General features: G+C 38.3%; 1 pseudogene; it reads right to left on the bottom strand.

Moving 5' to 3' along the window:
- Nucleotides 1-5,043: 5,043 nt before the first annotated feature.
- On the bottom strand, nt 5,044-5,830 carry LOC150018024 (small ribosomal subunit protein eS6 pseudogene; annotated as a pseudogene).
- Between the last annotated feature and the right edge of the window lie 299 nt (nt 5,831-6,129).

Genomic DNA, 6,129 nt, shown 5'->3' with positions numbered 1-6,129 from the left:
ACAGCCAGTCCATTCAGGTTTACCATGCCATCGCCTGGCACGACCTGAGAGGACCTTGTCTCCAGTCATAGCCATAGACCTCTCATTCCTACCCAGTGGCTGCTCTGTTGATGCTGAGGGACAGGATACTATGGGAACCTGTTCGGTGCTCTCACACGTATAACCCAGAAGTATGGGAAAGTTGGTGTTCCACCATGCTAACCTTCAACCAATCGGAAAAGGAAGTCATTAGATAAATACTTCCCTCTGTCTCCTACAGAAAGGACAGTACAGTAGTCCCTCTCTATATTGCGGTTCACTTATCGCAGCCTCACTGTATCCTGGGATTTTTTAAAATTTTATATTTAATTATTTATCGCAGATTTTTTGCTATAGTATCACGGGATTTTGTGGTACTGTATACATATGTTGTTAAAGTTATGTAGGTTTAAGAGTGTAGAATATGTTTAAGAACATAAGTAGTGTTTATAGAAGTGTGGAAAAGGTTAATAAGGGAGTGGGAATGGTTTATAAGTGTGTGGAAAGGGTTTATAAAGCCTTAAAATATATATAAATACTAAAATAAATGTAAGGTTCCTAGTCGCAGGTTTTCATCTATCGCAGGGGGTCTAGAATGTAATACCCGTAAAAAGTGAGGGCATACTGTACTGAGATGTAGTTCACATGGAGGCTGAGCACTGAGTCATGCTTCATGTTTGCCAACTCAGCAACAAATTTTTGCATGCGCTCTTCCTTCTTCTCTGCCTCTTTATATCCATTATTTCTGCTCCTAGAATTATCCTCACTAATGAAAGAATAAACAGTACAGAAGTCCTCTCTCTCAAGCTGTGTTTCTGGGGGAATTTAACCACCTGACAGAAAAGCAACTGAATTAAAAGCCTGCAATTGTAAGAAGGGAAAAAAAAAGGCATATATTTGAAAACTTAAAAATACATTCCTAAATAAATTATGGAATAACAGGGACATCACAATTGACACTATAAAATATTTAGAACTAAACAATGGTAAAAATACTACATAATGGAAAATGTACTACTAATTTTAAAATCCCACTCATAGTAACAGCAAAAATATAAGGTATCAAAAATAAAAAATTAGATAATCAAATAAATAATTAAGTTCTGTTCACTGTCTATCATGCTAGGATATACCTAAGTATTTCTAATCACCACCATCCACCTTCTTAGCCATATTTGCAAATAAAAATTTAAGAGCCTTGTTATGTTTAAATTTCAGATAAATGCTGAATTTTAATATATGTCCCATGGCTGAACTGCTACTGTCCCCAGTGACCATAAACATTCCTGAGAGATGAATTTTAGATGACTTTAACCAAACATTTTTTTAAAGATTTTTATTTATTTATCTTTAGAGAGATAGTGAAAGGGAGGGATCAACTGCCTCTTGCACACCCCCAACTGTGAACCTGGCCCACAACCCAGACATGTGCACTGACTGGGAATTGAACCAGCGACCTTTCAGTACACAGGGCAGTATTCAATCTCCTGAGCCATACCAGCCAAAGCTAATCAAACTCTTAGAATATACACTTATCCATTCCTCAACAACAAATGGATAAAGAAGGGCCAAGAATTGTTTCCAGCTCATTTTATATAATATCTCATTAATACTCACAGAATCCTGTAGATATTCTTGTTCAATAAATAAGAACCCCAGACACATGCAGGCTATCTTATTCACAGTCACACAGTAAGAGTCAGCAAGGATTAAAACCAAAGAAGTCTGGCTCTTAACCTCTGAATTCTACTGTCTCCCTGATCCATGAAAGGATAAATATCTCTATTTCTCTGGAATCTGCTCCTTTGACCTATGCAAGCAAGTTAAATAAATTCTTAGGTAGCCTGTTTTTCATGAGGCCTAGTTTGCTTGGTTGATCCATGAGATACTTCAGAAAATTTTATGACTTTCAAACTCTAAACAAAGTAATTGTTCTTATTGATACATGATCACCTCATGACTCAATACGCACATTGAGAAGTCCATCTTCACCAACTGGACTGAGCATGGGGTCAGAGCTAGATTGGCCTCACATACTCAAGCTTCTGTATTTCTCACAGGACATTACTCAAACTGTTATAACAATGAAAATCCACACAAGTGTAGTAATATTATAATGATGAAGAATATATGATGTCTCCGCTGTCTAGACTATGGTTTACTCATTCTCCTGTTGATTTAAGCTGATTTATATTTATCAGAAACAAATATTTATGTATACATAATGGGGTCCCCCTAGTCAGTGGCTACTATCCACATTGGCTACTATCTGAATGGGTTTTTAATTACTTCCCCTAGTTCCCTATCCTACCTCCACTGTTTTAAGTTGTGAGACCTTGGGATTTGAAAGTAAATTCAATATCAAATGAATCAAACATGCTTCTTGGATCAAGATTAGATAAGTTAATTACTTAAAAATTTTCATAGGTATTTGTTCTTTAATCAGGAAAAAAATCAAAATGAAATAATTGCTTTCATATTTTGAGGGCTATCAATGATTTTCCTTTTTGTATTTTCTGCTACATAAATTTGTAATGTGGAGTCTATATATGGTCATAGTTAAAATTCAGTATAAGGTGTTATAGAATATCAAAACTTTCAGAGTAGTTTATGAATTACTCTGTTAATTAATATTATAAAAGTTCTATAACACACATTCGACCAAATGGGTAGGAGAGGCGGAGCTGCATAGATGGAGCAGAGAGGCGGTGTGGCTTGGACAGCAGTGGAGGCAGCAGTGGAACAGATGGTCCCACATTCACATGTGATAGATAAAAATCAGGAGGGATACCCTGGGAGTGAATGATCTCAGGCCCTAGGCCAGATCATACAGCCCAGGGTTCCAGCACTGGGAAGAGAAACCCCGATTACCTTTGACTGTAAAAACCAATGGGGGTTGGGTAATGGAAGAAACGGCTGGATATTATCTGATTAAAGGGCCCACATGGTCTTAGAGCATTACACAAACTCCAGGGCAACATCTGAAGGGTTTCAATCACCTACAGGAAGTAGGTGAAGTGACTGGAAATGGGTCAAGAGCTGGGCAAACTGTCAGAAGTCAGGCAACAGCACTGTCCCCTCTCTAAGCCCCTCACCACAAAGAGAGTCATAAAGCGGTGAAGAGGTGGCCCCACCTTGGCAATTACATAAGGCTCTGCCCCACATAATTTACAGGTTCTTTTGCTACATAGGCCATGCTACTAAGACAGGGAGCAAAAGCAGCTCTACCTAACACACAGAAACAAACACAGGGAGGCTGCCAAATTGAAGAGACAAAGAAATATGGCCCAAATGGAAGAATAGACAAAAATCCAGAAGAAGAACTAAACAAAATGGGGACACCCAACCTATCAGATTCAGAGTTCAAAACACTAGTGATAAAGATTTTCAGAGAACTCATAGAGCATGACAAAAAATAAAATAAAGGAAGAAATGAAGGTTACATAAAGTGAAATAAAGAAAAATATACAGGGAACCAACGGTGGAAAGAAGGAGGCCTGGATTCAAATCAACTATTTGGAACAAAAGGAAGAAATAAACATCCAACTAGAATAGAAAGAAGAAACAAGAATGCAAAAAAAGAAAAAAAAAATTAGAAGAGCCTTAGGAACCTCTGGGACAACTTTAAATGTACCATAGGGATGCCAGAAGGAGAAGAAGAAGAGCAAGAAATTGAAAACTTATTTGAAAAAATAATGAAAGAAAACTTCCCTAATTTGGTGAAGGAAATAGACATACAATTCAGGAAGCACAGAGAGTCCCAAACAAGTTTGACCCAAAAAGGATAACACCAAGATACATCACAATTAAAATGTCACAGATTAAAGATAAAGAGAGACTCTTAAAAGCAGCAAGAGAAAAGTAGAGAGTTACTTACAAAGGAGTTCCCATAAGACTACCAGCTGATGTCTCAAAAGAAACTTTGCAGCAAGAAGAAACTGGTAACAAGTATCCAGAGTGATAAAATCAAGGACCTACAATCTAGATTACTCTATCCAGCAAAGCTATCATTTGGAATGGAAGGGCAAATAAAGTGCTTCCCAGACAAGGTAAAGCTAAAGGAATTCATCATCACCAAGCCATTGTCACATGAAATGTTAAAGGGACTTATTTAAGAAAAAGAAGATCAAAACTATGAACATTAAAATGACAACAAGCTCACAACTATCAACAAGTGAATCTAAAAAACAAAAACAAATGAAGCAAACAACAAGAAAAGGAACCGAATCATTGATATGGAGATCATTTGAAGGATTATCAGCTGGGAGGCAGAAGGGGGAGAAATGGGGAAATGGTACAGAGATCAAGCAGCATAATTGGTAGGAACAAAACAGACAGTATAGGAAAGGGAGAAGCCAAAAAACTTACACACACAACCCAGGGACATGAACTAAGGGGGGGTGGGACTGCTAGAGGGAAAGGGAGTACTGGGCAGAGCAGGGGCAAAAGGAGAAAATTGAGACAACTGTAACAGCATAATCAATACAATATACTTCTTAAAAAAATGATGGAGCTGATTAAATAGAAATTTAATTACTATATGTCAAAGGACACTAGAAAATTTAAATGACAAATTTAGGGAGAAATGTGTAACATTTTTACATGACAGATAACTGAAAAACATTTAACTTATAAAGAATGTTCACAACTAAATAAGAGAAGATGAATATAGCTAATGGGCAAAATTAAGAATGGATGAGGCCCTGGCTGCTGTGGCTCAGTGGATTGAGCATCAACCTGTGAACCAAGTGTTACTGGTTCGATTCCCAGTCAGGGCACAAGACTAGTTTGCATATCAGGTCCCCAGTTGGGGACGTGAGTGAGAGACAACCACACAGTGATATTTCTCTCCCTCTCTTTCTCCTTTCCCCTCTCTCTAAAAATAAACAAACAAATAAATAAGTTATTTAAAGAAAAGAATGGATGAATTATAGAAGAAATACAAGTGACTGATAAACATAGAGAAGTACATTTAACTTCACTAATAATTAGCTTATTAATTTATTTTTTATGTTAGCTCTTATTTATTTGTTACTCTTAGAAAACCTCATTTTTGACTGGACTCGGACTTAGAAGTAGAAGCTCTCAGAGAGGACAGCCTGCGTCTCTTGGCAATCTGTTCCTGGCGTTTTTCTTTGGCCTCCTTCATCCTCTTAGCCAAAAGTTTAGCATATTCTGCAGCCTCTTCCTTATTTTTCTTAGTACGTTGTTTCTTCAGAGCAATGCGCCGACGTTTGTGTTGCAGGACACGTGGAGTAACGAGTTGCTGAAACTTAGGTGCTTTAGTCCTAGGTTTCTTACCTTCTTTGTTTAGGGGCTTTCTCACAACGTACTGGCGGACCTCTTCTTTAGAGGTTGAAAAGTTTGTGGGTCCTGCTGGCTCTTTTGGGCCCCAGGCGCTGAGGCACAGTAGTATCAGTGAGACTAGGAATATCCTTCTCCCCTTTTTTCACAATGACCAAGTTGAGAACGCTGAGGTTGGCGTCCACAATGCAACCGCGAACAGATTTGCGCTTTCACTCTCCAGTCCTCCTGGGTCTGTAACAGGAATGGCCCTTGCTCAGCAGCAGGCGGACGCAGCTGTGGGTCAAGACCCCCTGCTTCATGGGGAAACCTTGTTTGTCGTTCCCACCACTGATTCGAACCACATAACCCTTCCATTCTTCACCCAGAGTGTCAGCAGCAACTTCTGTGGTCATACACTTCTCATAAAAGGTCCGAAGTTTGTGTTCATCGTCCACTTCAATGAGTTTCTGGCAGCCAGTGGCTGGGAAAGAGATGTTCAGCTTCATCCTGAGGTACCCGAATGCCTCCGAGGCCGCTTATTAATTTTTAATAAGATTATTTTTTGTAATCCATGAGGCTGGCACAGGTGAATAAAAGTAAAGAGGCAGGGAAATGGAGCACTACTTCATTTTTGGATACAATATAAACAGACTCAAAATTCCTGTTGAGGGATTAGGCAATATCCTTGAAAAACTAAATGTGGATATTATTTCTTCCAATAATTCTAATTCTATTTATTGAAGTACCTATATATCTATTTATCAACATCTAATACAGTTTTTAGATCCCCAGAGCCTAACATAGTGGAATATATACAGCCATGAA

Source organism: Furipterus horrens, unplaced genomic scaffold, assembly GCF_987537825.1.
Source record: "Furipterus horrens unplaced genomic scaffold, mFurHor1.1.pri manual_scaffold_2, whole genome shotgun sequence".
NCBI classification, from domain to species: Eukaryota; Metazoa; Chordata; class Mammalia; order Chiroptera; family Furipteridae; genus Furipterus; species Furipterus horrens.
This window is presented reverse-complemented; position numbering and strand designations above follow the sequence as displayed.